General features: G+C 44.7%; 1 protein-coding gene across 1 annotated transcript in view; it reads right to left on the bottom strand.

The window, feature by feature from the left end:
* CSMD2 (CUB and Sushi multiple domains 2) overlaps nucleotides 1-15,641 on the bottom strand; it is a 600,812-nt gene that overhangs the window by 495,749 nt on the left and 89,422 nt on the right. The gene's annotated exons all lie outside the window — the stretch shown is intronic.

The following is a 15,641-nucleotide window of genomic DNA, read 5'->3' as shown; positions in this document are numbered from 1 at the left end:
TTCCCTTTCTGGCTCTGGGTAGACTTCACCACAAAGTTACAACTAGTAATTGTCAACAGACAACATTTATTGCATACTGAGGAAAATATACTCAACTATAATTAGCAGAAGGTGGATGCTTCTCATCACAGACTTTATTCTTTAAAAGGAATAAGTCTACCGCTTTTATAGAAATAAGTGCTTATTATTTTTAAAGGATGAAAGCAAAAAGTAAAAAACCCAATGCAATCTAGAAATAACCATTCTTGACAGTTGATGTACAAATAGATGGAGGGATCAATAGTTGGGACCATCATCAATGAAATAATTTCATACAAATGGGACCGTACTATACATGCTTTTAAAATTAAAATGCTTAAAAAAAATTTTTTTTTCCATGAGTTCAGTGAAGAAAAAGAAACAGAGGTGAAATGGAAGGAATTGTTGAACCTGAGATAATATGTTTTCAGCACTAAAGAATAATTTGTAAAAGATTCTTCTAATGTTAAAAAAAAAAAGTAAAATAATGAAGCCTTCAGTGAACGCTTGGGAACATATTTTAGGAGAGAAGGTGTCCACGGCTGGGAACCCACAGGTGACCTGAGTACACACACAGGATGTAGTGAGATGGCCAGTCCCCTGTCTGCCTCTGTCCTTTATCTCCTATCTGAGGCTCACCCTTCCTTCCTGCACCCCTGACAGGGCTCTGGGAAGGAATCCAAGGTTTACCTTTACCTTGATTTTCAAATAGTTTGGGATACCTGTGGTGCTCCTGGATCCCACTCTATACCTCCCATTGTCATATAATATCTGGATGCCAACATGTCCCTTAGAATCATAAGCACTGGGTTCAGACAAGTTGAATCAGGTATATGTTAATGCCCCCCATGAAAAGCCTTTTGCTAGATGAAGCCCTTGCCCTTCCCACCATCCTAATCTTAAAGGATTCCTATTAATTCAAAATAAACTCAAGGAACAGAGAAGGAAAGTGATCGAGCTATGATGACCAAATCAGTTTCAAGATCATGTTCTCTTCCAGTATAAGAGCTCCCAGCAAAAGATGCCTACATTACCCCATATTCTCTCCTCTCCCTGTCCCTGACTTTCAGTCTCCATTTCCCTGACTTTCCAACATGGGTCAGAAATTTATATGTAGGGGCACCTAGGTGTCCAGGTCGGTCCAGCATCCAACTTTAGCTAAGGTCATGATCTTGTGGTCCATGAGTTCAAGCCCTGCATTGGGCTCTGTGCTGACAGTTCGGAGCCTGGAACCTGCTTCGAATTCTGTATCTGCCTCTCTCTCCCTGCCCCTCCCCCACTCACTCTCTGTCTCCCTCTCTCTCTTTCAGAATAATAAACATTAAAAAAAGAAATTTATATGTAAAATAGTGAAACCATACATATTAGAAAAAAACAACCTATTTTTTTTTTATCATCTTATGCTGGGGAAGGTCTTTCTAAGAGTGACATGTTTAGAGGATTCATTTGGGTCCTACCTTCTACCATCATTCTTCTAGGGAGCTGTCACTACGTGGGGTACCCTATGCACTCACTAGCCACAGAACCGGGCAAATGACCAATCATGGCATAGCCCTCATCTTCACGGACTGGTTCAAGGCATGGAGAAGAAGGAGGAAACAAAACCCAAGCAGGGTCATTCTGAGTCCTTCCGTAGGGTAGGATATACAGATTCCGAGTCTTTTAGTTTTCGATTGTAAACCATTAGAATGCAAGCTTGGGACTGTCAGCCATCTTTTTAACATTACCCAGAGCCTAGCTGCTTTCCGAAATGATATCCCACACAGATACAGACAAAGCTGAAAGTAAAAGAAGAGAGACAGAACCCTGATGGTACATTGTTGAGATCCCTGATCTCGCCATGCAGAGACATCTACCTCTGCAGTACCTGGTTACACGAGCCAACATTCATCCTCTATTTGCTCGCTTCCTTCCTTCTATCCATCCATCCATCCTTCCTTTTTTTTTGTTGTTCTCAAGCTAGTTTGATTTGGGTTCTACCTCTTGCAATCTATTGCTGACGGACACAGCATGAAGCCCCAGAAGCATTAAGGAAAAATATCGGTTGATTTAATTATGTGAAAATTAAAAACATGTAGCAAAGCAAAATAAACTAAATAAATAAAATAAAATAAAAAATAAAGAGAAAAATACAAACTGGAAAGAATTCATAATCTATAAATAACACTTACAAATCAACCTGAAAAAGATGAACAAGTATAAAGGAAAATGACAAAGGATTAAATAAACAAAAACAGAAAAATGATCCACATACTTAATACTAAAAATATGGAAACCAGGGGCACCTGGGTGGCTCAGTTGGTTGGACCTCCGACTCTTGATTTCAGCTCAGGTCATGATCTCACCATTTTGAGATTGAACCCCTCATAGGGCTCTGTGCTGGGCATGGAGACTGCTTAAAATTCTCTCTCTCCCTCTCCCTCAGCCCCTCCCCCACTCAGTCTCTCTCTCTCTCTCTCTCTCACACACACACACACACACACACACACACACACACACAAAACAAATGAAAAACAATATGGAAACTAAATCCACAAGACTCATTTTTCACCTTTCAGATTGATGAATATCCAGAACTGGCAAAGGTTACAGAAAACAGATCTTGTGGCTATCAAAAGGATGATAAGGAAATACTGCAAATCATACACACACATTTGACAAATTCGATGAAATGGACCAGTTCCTTGAAAAGCACCAACGACTGTAAGTTTCCCAGTATGAAATAGATCATTTGAAAAGCCTTATCACTATTAAGGAAATTGAACTAGTAATTTAAAAAATCCCAAAAAAAGATACACACCAGCCCAGATGGTTTCACTAGAGAATTCTACCAAGCATATAAAGAAGAATTAACACCAATTCTACACAATCTCTTCCAAAAAATAGAGAAAAGAAGGAACACTTCCAAACTCATTTTATAAGATCAGTATCACCCTGATACCAAAACCAAGAGAGTACAAATCAAGAAACTAAAGACCAATATCCCACATGAATATAATCACAAAAATCCTTAAAAATTATTAGCAAACAGAATTCAGCAATATATAAAAATAATTATATACCATAACCAAGTGGAGTTTATTCCAAGGATGCAAGGCTAGTTTAATATTTGAAATTCAGGGCCACCTGGCTGCCTTAGTAGGTTAAGCATCCAACCTTGATTTCAGCTCAGGTCATGATCCCAGGGTCATGAGATCGAGCCCCGTGTAGGGCTGTGCACGGACAGAAAGAAAACTGCTTGGGATTCTTTCTCTCTCTCTCTCTCTCTCTCTCTCTCTCTCTCTCTCTCTCTGCCCTTCCCCTGCTCTTTCTCTCTTTCTCTCTCTCCCTCTCTCAAAATAAATAAATAAACATTTAAAAATATATTTGTGGGTGCCTGGATGGCTCAGTTAGTTGGGTGTCTGACTTTGGCTCAGGTCATGATCTTGTGGTCCATGAGTTTGAGCCCGGCATCGGGTTCTGTACTGACAGCTCAGAGCCTGGAGCCTGCTTCAGATTCTGTGCCCCACTTCTCTCTGGCCCTCCCCCACTCATGCTCTGTTTCCCTCTGTCTCTCAAAGACAAATAAATGTTAAAAAAAATTTAAAATATATTTGAAAATCAATCATTGTAATTCACCATGTTAACAGGCCAAAAATCGAAAAAATCACATGACCATATAAGCTGATGTAGAAAAACCACTTGACAAAATTCAACACTCATTCCTGATGGAAAACACAAACTTTCAGAAAACTAAGGATAGAGGGAAATTTCCTGAACTTGATAAAGAACATCTACAAAAATCCTACAGCTAATCTCACACCTAATGGCCAAAGACTGAATGCTTTTCCCCGAGGACTGACAGTGAGTCAAAGATCTAACAAGCCAGTTGAAAAAGCAGCAAAAGACACAAAGAGACAGCTTACTAAAGCAGATATAAGAATGACAAGCAAGGGGCATGTAGGTGTCTCAGTCAGGTAAGTGTCCCACTCTTAATTTTGGTTCAGGTCATGATCTTGTGATCACGTTCGATCCTTGTTCGAAGGATCGATCCATGTTCGATCCAAGGCTCATGCTCAAGCCTTGCTTGGGGCTCTGCACTGACAGTGCAGAGCCTGCTTGGGATTCTCTGTCTCCCTCTCTATCTCTGCCCTTCCCTCGTTCACGTTCTCTCTCTCTCATATAAATAAATAAATGAACAAACAAACAAACATTTTAAAAATAATGGCAAACAAGCATATGAGAAATGTTTGACATCGCTGGCCATTCGGGAACTGCAAAGTGAGACCATGGTGAAATGCAACCACATACCATTAGCACAGATAAAATAAACACCGCGACAACACCAAATGCTGACAATGATGCAGAGAAACTAGACCTCTCAGACTTTACTGGTAGGATGTAAAATGGCAGACACTCTGGAAACAAGCCATTTCTTAAAAAAAAAAAAAAAAAAGTCTACACATACCCTAATCATACAATTTAGCAATCACATGCCTGGGCATTTATCCCAGAGAAGTGAAAACAGGTGTCCTCACCAAAAGCTGTCCACACTTGTTCATAGCATTTCTTTTTTTGTAATAATCAAAAACTGGAAACGACCAAAATGTCCCTCAGTAGGTGAATGACCAACACCAGTCCCTTTACTGCAGGACCTCCACACCACGGAATACTACTCAGCAAGAAAAAGGAATGGACTGTTGATACATGCAACAACTTGGATGGATCTCAAGGGCATCACGAGAAGTGGAAAAAAAAAAGGAGTGCATCTCAGAAGATGACATACCAGATGATTTCATTTGCATCAGGTTCTTGGAATGACATTAAGGAGATGGCAAACAGATTTGTGGCTGCCAAGGGTAAGGGATGGGGAGAGGAAGAGAGGTGGGGTGACTATAAAGGAGCAGCACGAGGGAGATCTTTGCAGCGATGGAACAGGTCTACACCCTGATTGCAGAGCTGGTGACACGAATGCATACAGGTGCTAAAATGACACTGTAACATCAGCCTCCTGGGCTTTGATATTTTACCGTAGTTACGTTAGATGTGCCCATTGGGGGAAACTGGGAAGGGTACACGGAACCCCTGTACTATCCTTTCAACTTCCTGTCAATCTATAATGAATTCAAAATTTAAAGCTTTTAAAAATTATATTTATGGCTCACACTCCATTTCTACCGGACAGCACTGAGACCTCCATGAGTTCTGACCTAAACTCAGTCCCCCTAGACTGAGCCTTGAGCCCCTGCTTGGTCTTTGCCAGACCCCCTCTCTTCCACTGCCTCCTGTGTATTCTTTCTCCTACATTGTACCCTACCCTTCCCCCACTACACACACACACACTCAGCACTGGCTGGGTCATTGCTGGAAAAGGACTGACCACCAGAACCATACTACAGCCCCAAAGCCATCATTCACCTCTCCTGGCTTCCTTCCAACATGCCCACGTGGCAGATACCCTTCCCCCACACCCAGATATTCATGTCTGTTGATGACAGATTGCTGCCTTCAGTGGACCCTGGCATTAAAATCCCAAACTGTCCCCCAGTGAGGCCAGACCTCTATCTGGGTCTGATCTCCAAGCCCCATCCCAACCAGCCCTGGGTGTCTCCACCTCCAAATGGGCCCAATTCACAGCAGCTGCCTCTCACCCATGTCCTGCACAATTATGCCCTTGGGTGCCCTTCCCAGACAGTCTAGGGACACTCCTCCTTCAACAACAGACAGCTGCATGTAGGACTCTCACACCTCTCCAAGGCCTCTCCCGTGAAGTGATCTCTGGGAATGGCATTCACCCCACCGGGTGGACCTTGTTGATTTTATTCCCCTAGTTCATTCCATGATATTTCTGAGCTGCCAGTTAAGATTCCTAGACCCTAGTGTCTTGGTACTATATTGACACAAGCTGTGCATAGCTAATATACACTGTCAACAAACAATTACACTTTTATTGCTTGCAATATATGGAATTGCGGCTTACAAGGCATTTTCTCTAATCAGATATTTACCATTCTGCTATTTCTTTCCCAGCCTTGGTAGATAAATTCTAACATGAAGGATTCCTCAAAAGTGCTAATGCGGGAGGGGGTGTGAAAAAGCCTGAATCTCCCTTCTGGATAGTTGAATCATCGCTCCCTTCCCCCACTGCCCGTTCTTCCCTCATCCACTCTTTATCGTTGAATAAATTTGAGACAAACTGATGACCTCACAGTCACAGAGAGTTACCACGCTGTATGCCGTATGCTGGAATAAGCACATAAAGACTTCAAACATTCCCATCTTTTATCTGATGAGTGTAGAGACCATAATGAAAGGCGTGAGGCATCCTTCAAGAGTGGAACCCAGGCGCGCCTGGGTGGCTCCGTTGGTGAAGTGTCTGACTCTTGATTGTGGCTCAGGTCATGATCTCACGGTCTGTGAGTTTGAGCCCCGCATCAGGCTCTGTGCTGATGGTGTGGAACCTGCTAGGGATGGTCTCTCTCCTCTCTGCCCTTTCCCTACTCTCATTCTCTCTCTCTCTCTCTCTTAAAATAAATAAACTTAAAAAAAAAAGAGTGGAATATAGACTTATCAGAGAAATGGGGTAAAAAAAATGAAGGCAAAAATTGCAAGTGCCCCTGCTGCTTTGGGCTCTCTCCCCCTGACTCTCAAGTGTGCAGAGAACAGCTTTTGCAAATAGGTGGTGTGGCCACCCATGTAAGCTAACGCTCACCTTCCACTTTGTCAACCCTGTCTTCCTCACTTCCTCAAGAGCCTTCTCTTTGCTTCTGCCTCCATGCCCAGAATGACCCAAGGTCTTAGAAACTGATGTCCAAGACCCCACAGTTTTCATCTTTCACTCTCCCAGTGCAGAATGCACCAATGGCTTCCCACGGTTCTTAAGATTAGGACTAGGACTTCCACAAAGCCTGTCCAGATGCTCTGCCCTATATCCCACTTGGCTCCGCCCCTCCAGTCTTCTTTGGTCAAGGGCGGGGCCGGTGGTCAGCCCAGAGTGCAGGCAATAAGGGATGCAGTTCCCCTGGAGAATCTGAAGCTGATAATAAAACGGACTTGACACATTATCCCCATGAGTCCACACTCCAAACACTGGCAGTGATGAAATGTTCTTCCCTGCCTTTCTCCCGGATGCTCTTCCTGGCTTCAGGTCCTCCGATGAGCAACACACCCCTCCTCAGGGCCTTTGCACATGCCATTTCCTTTTTAAAGCACTTTCTGACATCTCTTCCACCTACTCATCTAAAATGTCTCCTTGTTCAAATTCCGGCACATGTGTCTCAACATTTAAGTGTTTCTGAGAGACGTGTCCTTGACCTCCAGACCAGTCAATCTATTTGCATTCTCCTGGGTCCCTGTGGAAGTCACCATATCCCTGGTGTGGTGTCTTCCCAGACACACAGTGGAATGGCATCTCCCCGTTGCTGCTGAGGGCAGGCCTGGCTGGGCACTGGCTTTGCCCAGGATATGTGGGTAGCAGCCAAGTGTGCTCTTTCCAGGAGGGAGCTCTGAGGAGCCTGTGCACCTCTTGCCCAATCCCCCTGCCCCACCAGCTGTGGGGATCCTGAGTCCCTGCCGGCCAGGGTCTCTGGGTGATGCCACCCAGGAGAAAGCCCCTGCAAGCTGTTTGTGAATATGTAGTATGAGCAAGAAATAAACTTTGGTGAGATAAACCATTGAGATTTGAGGGTTGTTCATTGCCACAGTGTTTTAAAATGTAGATTTTACTATAATTTAGATGTGGTGAGGCCAGAAGATCAGGAGACAATTGCGAATGACAAGATAGTTGGTTTACTCTGGGTTCCCCAGAGAAAGGGGGGGGCACAGGCGGCCTTCTGGGGATAGGGGCAGAACCCTGAATAAACACTGCTGTGACTGGTGCTCCAGGCCTCAAGTGAAAGCAGAGATCTGTGGGCTCCCAGGGCATAAATTGGGGATGAGACAGACAGGTTGACCCCTTGGGTGATGCGGCTCAAGGCTTTGTGTCCTTGTATTATTTGGCCCGCTTTTCTCTCTGCCTCAGCTTACGTCTCTCTCCCCTCCAACCACGCTGGCCTACACGCTTTTCTTGAATGTACCATGTTTCTTTCTACCCCAGGGCCTTTGCATCTGCTGCCCCTAGGGCTGCACACACTGCTCCCCACCCCTTAGCCACCCAGGTTGCCACCATCTCACTACCCATCTCCCACTAGCTTCCCAGGTTACTTCCTCAGGGATCCCTGATAAATGTTCTCAGAGGGCATATTACTTTTTCCTTTACAATATTCACTCCATATGTAATGATTTGATTTTCTTATTGAATTACTTGGGATGTATCTGTCTTTCCTTCTGAATGAGAGGTCTGTTGAAGTCAAGGACGAGGTTTACCTTTTTCTCTGTATCACTAACTAGTACACAGCACATACTAGATGCATTAGTGTTGCAAACTGAATGTGTCTCCCACCCCAAATTCATATGCTGAAATTCAACACCCCCCGTATGTGATAATTAGGAGGTGGGGCCTTTGGGAGGCAATTAGGACTAAATGAGGTTGTGACAGTGGAGCCCTCTCGCATGGGATACTGGGAGAGTTAGAAGTCTGCGGCCTGGACTGTGGGCATGCTCTGACCACATCCTCACCAGGCTGGCACCCTCATCTTGCACTGTTAGTCTCCAGAACGATGAGAATTAAATCTCTGTTGTTTACAAGACACCCAGTCTATGGAACATTTTTTATAGCAGCCAAGCTGATGAAGGCAAATATAGAATGAATGAATATTCAGCCATCAGAGAGTGGACAGAAAAGGCCTGACTATCGTCATTTGAAGGCCAGCTTACAAGGCTGGCCCTTGACTGGCATTCAATGTGGATTTCAGGAGGGCCCCCACCATTCCCAGAACTGGTAAGAGTGGCCTAAACTGTTTTTTGTATGCACATTCTGGTTCACACTAAACACCTGAGAGTGTGGAACTTTGGCTCACGCCAGGCGGACAATGCCCATGTTAGCTGCGCCCAATAAAAAGTCCGGGCACTCAGTCTCCACTAAGCTTCCCCGGTGGCAGCATTTCACACATGTTGTCACAGTCCCTTGTTGGGGTGATTACGCATGTTCTGTGCGACTCCACTGGGAAAGGGCTCCTGGAAGCCTGTGCCTGGTTTCCCCCAGACTTCATCCCGTGCACGGTTTTCCGTGGCCATTCTGCTCTGTGTCCTTCACTGTGCCAGATCAAAGCCATGAATGCAGCTATAGGCTGAATCCCGTGAGTCCTCCCAGCAAATCGTGGAAGCTGAGGGTGGTCGCAGGGACCCCCAGCACAGAGGACGACAAATGGACACAACCAGATTCTTCTGGAAAGCACGAATACAAGATTATTCTTCAGAGGATATTCTAGGGTGTTTGTCAGTGAAGCAGAATTGGACATGCTGGGTAAACAGAGTTAAGCGAGGAGTTTTCAGAAAATAAACAAAAATAAAGTGCTCTTCGGAGAACTGAATAAGTGAACAGCAAACTTCCAAGGCAGGAATAGATGATGCCAACAGTTCCCAACCCATTTGATGAGAGACCTTTTCATTCTCAGAGCAGAACATGGGCTGGGGTTCTGTGGGACACCCTCTGGGAAATTATATGTCCAGAGAAGGCAGGTCATAAAGTTCATGCTGTTGCTACAATGGCCAGCAGGCTGCTGGTGTTCCTTGTCTCAGAAGCCCTAAAACCCAGGGTGACCAAAAAGGCTGAAGTGATGGCCCTGTGCCGTCCCAAGATCTGGGGATCCTTGCAATAAACCCCTATTTCTGAGGGTGATCCATGCGTGTCTCTTCCCTGAAATCTTAAAGAGCCCAACTAATAGAGAATTACCCAGGAATAAGCAGTAATATAGCAAATTGGGCCTTTATTGGATGGCTCTCATTTAAGGCTCTTAGCACATCAAGCAGTGATAAAAAAAAAAAAAGACATGTCAATTGACCTTGGGAATAAAAGAGTAAATGCAAGCAACATTTGTCACACTGACAGGCTTGGCAAATAGTGTTTTGATTTGCCAGCAGCCCTACTCCAGACAGCAGCCACTAGTTAGATACATAAACCATTAAGCTAAAAACAGAACTATCATTACAGGCACTGTCTAGTAATTTGCAGGTAATTGATGGACATTAGTCATAATCACACACAATACACAGACACACACATACACCCCTACAGACACATGTTCTCTTTGGTAAGTCCCATTTGCATTGCATCAAGAGCTTCTAAAACTGGAAAACTTGCAAAAAAATATGTTTTCCATGCTTTTGAGTGTCTATGTCATAAATCCTTCTTTTCCTTGGAGCAACCAATGGCCTGGGGTGCTGTGGAACACTCTCTGGGAAATGAAATGCCCAGAAGAAGGCAGGTCACAGAGCTCATGCTATTGCCACATTGGTCATGAAACCACTCACACTCCTGGTCTCAGAAACCCTAAAACCCACAGTAGCCAAAAATCTGTAGAGATGGTTCTTGTGCTGTCCCAAGATCTGGGAGTCCTTGTCATAAACCCCCATTACTAGGATGACCTGGCATTAGCCAGATATCTGCTGAAAAACCCCAGCTTAAGTCCAAAAGATTTCTCTAAAATGTTTCAGTCTATCAGAAAACATCCACTGGCTTTGCAAAGCACTGCCTTCAGCTGCACATGTACATACATTTTGGGGAGACCAGTAAACCTGTCCGAAGTATGGCTGGGTGGGAGCAATGCTAGGTGTCCAAATCTCCATATACACTGTCTAGGATGCATGCTGGTTTTAGAAGCAAAGTCTGGAGTCATAGCAGGCCCACCTGCTGACAGCTAAAAATAAGGAAGCAGCACTGTATGCTCAGAATGCAAATGCTAAGCACACTCAACTCTGTCAACACCCAGAAGTATTTCCCATAGAACTGCAGCTTCTGATTCTGCAGGAAGGAGTCTTGGATATTTTCTCTTCATGCTGTATCCCAACAGTTCCCAAAACACGTTCCACAGAATACTACCCAGTGTTATGTTAGTAAATTTGCCTGAGAAAACAATAATTTTGGGAAATGCTGCCTACAAAGAAGCACCATGGTTCTCAAACCGTGTGTCACGGTACCCTAGGAGGCTGCAGGGAATTTATAAGAGTAATGTGGAATATTTTAAAAATTTTTTAAGTTTATTCATTTATTTTGTGAGAGAGAGCAGAGGGGGTGGGGAGCACCAGCGGGGGGAGGGGCAGAGAGAAGGAGAGACAGAATCCCAAGCAGGCTCTGCACCATCAGTGCAAAGCCCAAAGTGGGGCTTGAACTCACAAGCTGTGAGATCATGACGTGAGCCTAGATCAAGAGTCGGACCCTTAACCGACTACACCACCCAGATACTCCTATTTTAAGTTTTCAAAGGAATCTGTGACACTCAATATCTGTTGGACACACAAAGTATTAGCTCGAAGCAGTTCACAGCTTCAACATGAAGCTACATTCCATGAGGTGACATTGTATCTTTGCAAAGCTGGGTGTTTGGTGGCTGGTGTGATATGAAGCAGGCGCTGTGTGATACAAAGCAGGCACTGTGTGAAAATCAGTATGGAACAGGCTATAAGGGTGATGATGTCTAATTCGATTCCAAGGTTTGAGAAGCTCTATATAGCCCAACAAGTACACACATTCCATTAGCAAGTAATTGTGGTTATTTAAGGATGAAATAAAAATATGATTTTTTGTTTCAATTTATATTTATTTTTTTTCAAACAGCTATAAAATTGTTAGGATGTACTTATTTAGCCATTTGTACCTAACTACTTACTAAGTAGAGCTGATAGGTATTTCTTTTACCCATGGACAAATAACTGGAGGACTTCATGGCACTTCGAACTATGAAATGCTGGGAATCTGCATGAATGTATTAAATGCTCTGAGAAGTCCTGCAGCAAGAAAAATAGCCAAACACACCTGAGGCCAGGAAGTTCAGCAACAGGGATGTGCCCAGGGAATTCGACATCATCAGCCAGAGCTGATCCAAAAGGATAAATTGTTAGACAATCATCTAAAAGTCATGGAGGGTAGCAGGAGAACAGGGAGGTCATTTCAAGCAAAGGGAAAGGCATGAGCAGAGGAAAGACAAAATCCAACTCCACATGTAATTTATGAAATTGTTCTCCAACCAATGACAGGAGAACAAATGGATACAACCAGCTGTTCATCCTCCATGTGTTTGCCATGACTGCTTAATTACTAGTCTCCCCAAGAGAGGGGATTTTTCTGGAGGCTGCTCAGCCTTCTAGCAGATGCAGACTTTATCTGCTTTCACGGGGATCCTGGAAAACCTTGACCAAGCTTGGCCTTCCATGACAGAGGGAGAACTCTCCAGCACGGAGAGATGGGATGTGGGCTGAAGATGGGGAAGGGGGCTTTGAGGAAGAGGGGCCATGGTGTTCCAGGAGACTGCCACCTCTGTGTCAACCTCCTGAAAATCAAGCCAGTGACATCTCTCTATGAGAGAATGAGAATTTCTCCCACTCCATCAAGGTTGGCCCTAATGTCTGAACCATCCCAAGGGGCTCCATGGCAGCTGGGGCCTCTGTAGGCCCACAGATGGCACCATACTAGGATTGGCACTGCCTGGGAGAGCTTTGCGTTTTCTGTTTCTCAGGCACCAGGGAGACACAAACAACAACAGTTGTCCAAATATCAGTGAGTAGCCAGTGTGTCATCCCCTGGAGGACTTGTGGCCACCTAGCCTCCGACAGCTGCTGAGGCCACCTGGGAAAGGAGCATGTGGAGCCTCTGAGAGCTCTGGAAGGCTCAAGATGCTAAAAATATCTGCAAGAGGGTGGGGGGGTTGTACTGAGAGGATGGAGGGGCTCACGCCTACCTGCTCCTGCACCATGATGCCCTTCCTGTTGGCCATCAGGGCCTCTTCTGAGCCTGGTCTGAAGCATCTGGGTCTCCATATTAGAGACAACACTTTACCAGTGTGACACTGTGCCCAGGCGAATGATGACCATCATCACTATCAACTCCTGCACCCCCACTTCTGGCAGGTGCTGGACATGAAGTGGAGGAGCTCGGGCTCTATCCTTATAACTGGCCAGAAATGCCTCTTGGACACAGTTGGAGGGCAGGGCCAGACCCAGGACAACAGGGAATCATGTCCACTGTTTTCCCATACTCTGGGAACCAAGATGAACAGGAGCCTTCAGAACCAGGGCCTTTGGGGCGGGGGCACTGTAGAGATTCCCTTCTGAGCAGGAAGAGTCCAGGGGCTCTGCTTCCAGGGCCAGGCTAGGCTGTGGAAACAGGGCAAGCTGGGCCACAGCTATGCAGCATGAAGCATGTCGTGAAGGCCAGTCACAGGTCACCAGTGAAGGTGGTTGCAAACAGAGGAGGGTCCACCCAAATTATCATATCCAAACAAGACATAGATGTAGTTAATAGTAAAGATCCCTCAGCTGGAGACCTGACAGGACAGAACCACAGAGGCCATGAGACAGCCTGGTCACCTGGGACTTCTTGCAGGGGGTCAGGCAATCTCTCAGGCTCTTTTCCCCCATGTCTGCCTGAAACTCTAACTCCAGTCTGGCTTCCGGGATTTTTCAGGGCCGCCATATTGCACAACTCTGAGGAATGTGATTCATATCACAGTTGATGACCCTGGGTTCAGGACTGTTGCCTTATCCCCGGACTTCATCTCTTTGCCCTGAACCTCAGAATTAGACAACTGTCATCTTGAATTTGGAACTGAGTTTTACCCTCCGAATGACATCTTCAGTCGTCCCTGGTGCAAAGCAGGGACTGACCCAGGACAATCCCGTGATTCCCAAGGTCCAGCCCACGTCTACAGGGGGGTGAAATGACACAAAGAAAGACACAGAAGCCTGGAGACAGCGGCAAAATTTGAGGAACTGTCATGTGAAAGGATGGAGCATCACATTCACAGAGCAGTCCCACCGACCACTCCCCCTGATGCTGTTGGGTCTTCACATTCATTGGTTGCTCAGTTTTATGTTCCTCCTACTCCTAACACCAAATGTCTTATTTATATGTACTTATTTGGTCACTGTCTACCCTCCTCTGCTTGAACATAAGCTCCACTTAGTACAAGGACTTTGTCATCTTGGTTACCTTTACATGTTCAACGTCTAGCATACGGTAGGTGCTCAATAAATCAGTGGGAAATTGAGTGAATGAATGAATGAGGAGTTGGCGGTGTCAGAGGAGTTAGGGGAAAAAAGAGGGTTTCAAGAAGGATGAGGTCAATGGTAGCAAACGCTTTCCAGGGGACTAGTAAGGGAGGACCAGAGACCCAATGGATGTGGCAGGTAGAATAGTGGGGATTTTCCAGAGCAGTCTATGTGGAGTGGTAAGGCTGAAACTGGGTTACAGTGGGTTAAGCTATTCACAGGAAGGAAGGATGTAGAGACTGAGTCTGGACGGCTCCCCCAAGAAGTGACATTGAAAGGAAAAGGGTCAATAGAAAGCTACTTTTAAACAAAAGCCTTTTTTGACCCCTAGTCAAAAAGGCTCATTTCTACCTTTCTTTCCTGCCCGTGTCTTCCGGTGGCTTCTCTCAGAGCACATACCGTTAATCATCTCTCATTACTTTATTTTTTAATAGAATAAGCAAGTTCATGGGCATTTGTTTCAGTCTGATATGCATTCTCTTGGCAGGATAATAATTGATACCATAAGTGACCTCATTTATCAGCAGGGACAATTAGAACGAGCACAATTTGCCATGTCACTGTCTAAGAAAGACTGAAAGGTTCTCACTATCTCTAGGTGTTCCTATGGTGACTTCCATGGGTGACTGACTCCTCATTAGTCCATTCTTGGTCTCTCCAAGCAAAGTGGGGACAAGAAATCTCCAAAGAAGGTTAAATTTAATAGCACACATAGGGAGTCCAATATGGGTCATTGCTGGGTTCTGTCACCCTTGAAGCCTTCTTCGGGTCTCTCTTCCTTAGGGAAAACAGGTCTGTACTACTCTAGAAACTTCCAAAGAGGCAAGTGAAAGTACAACCTTAGTAGATGAACTTCTTAAAAGGTAGGAAGAAAGCATGCCATTTCAAGGCAACCTCTGATGAGTCTCTTGATCAAGTGAAATGCTCTTTGCAAAGTGTATTACCATCACCTTTACTCCCTTTTGAAAGGAGTTACCAAGTGGGAAAATCAGAAAACTGTGACATGTATGGAATATTTGGGTTTCAACAAGGCATTTAGAAGTGCACAAGAAGAGGAAAGGTGGGCTGTACATAATCACAATCATAGATTCTTTCTCAACAACCATGAGCAGATGTCACCTGGGAACAGGGCTTTGCGACAGAGGCCAATTCTCAGTCCTCCTCTGTCCACCATAATTTTTAAATAAATTCCTTATTTTGGAATAATCTGTGATTTGTAAAAAGGTACAAAGATAGTACAGAGAATTACCGTACACCTTCCACCCAATTTCTCCTGATCTTCCACAACCATGGTAGTTGGTCAAAATAAAGACATGAACATTGGCATTTTACTATTAACTAAACTACAGCCTTTATTTTGATTTCACTAGTTTTCCCACAAATGTCCTTTTTCAGTTCCAAGACCCAATCCAGGACACCACATTGCATTTAGCGCCATAATTTTTAATGTCTTGTATGGGAACAGAGATGGCACAATGGTCAACTTGTGGCTGGTGTGACCG

Source organism: Prionailurus viverrinus, chromosome C1, assembly GCF_022837055.1.
Source record: "Prionailurus viverrinus isolate Anna chromosome C1, UM_Priviv_1.0, whole genome shotgun sequence".
Classification (NCBI taxonomy): domain Eukaryota; kingdom Metazoa; phylum Chordata; class Mammalia; order Carnivora; family Felidae; genus Prionailurus; species Prionailurus viverrinus.
The sequence above is the reverse complement of the archived record's forward strand: the minus strand, read 5'-3'. Positions and strand labels throughout refer to the sequence as shown.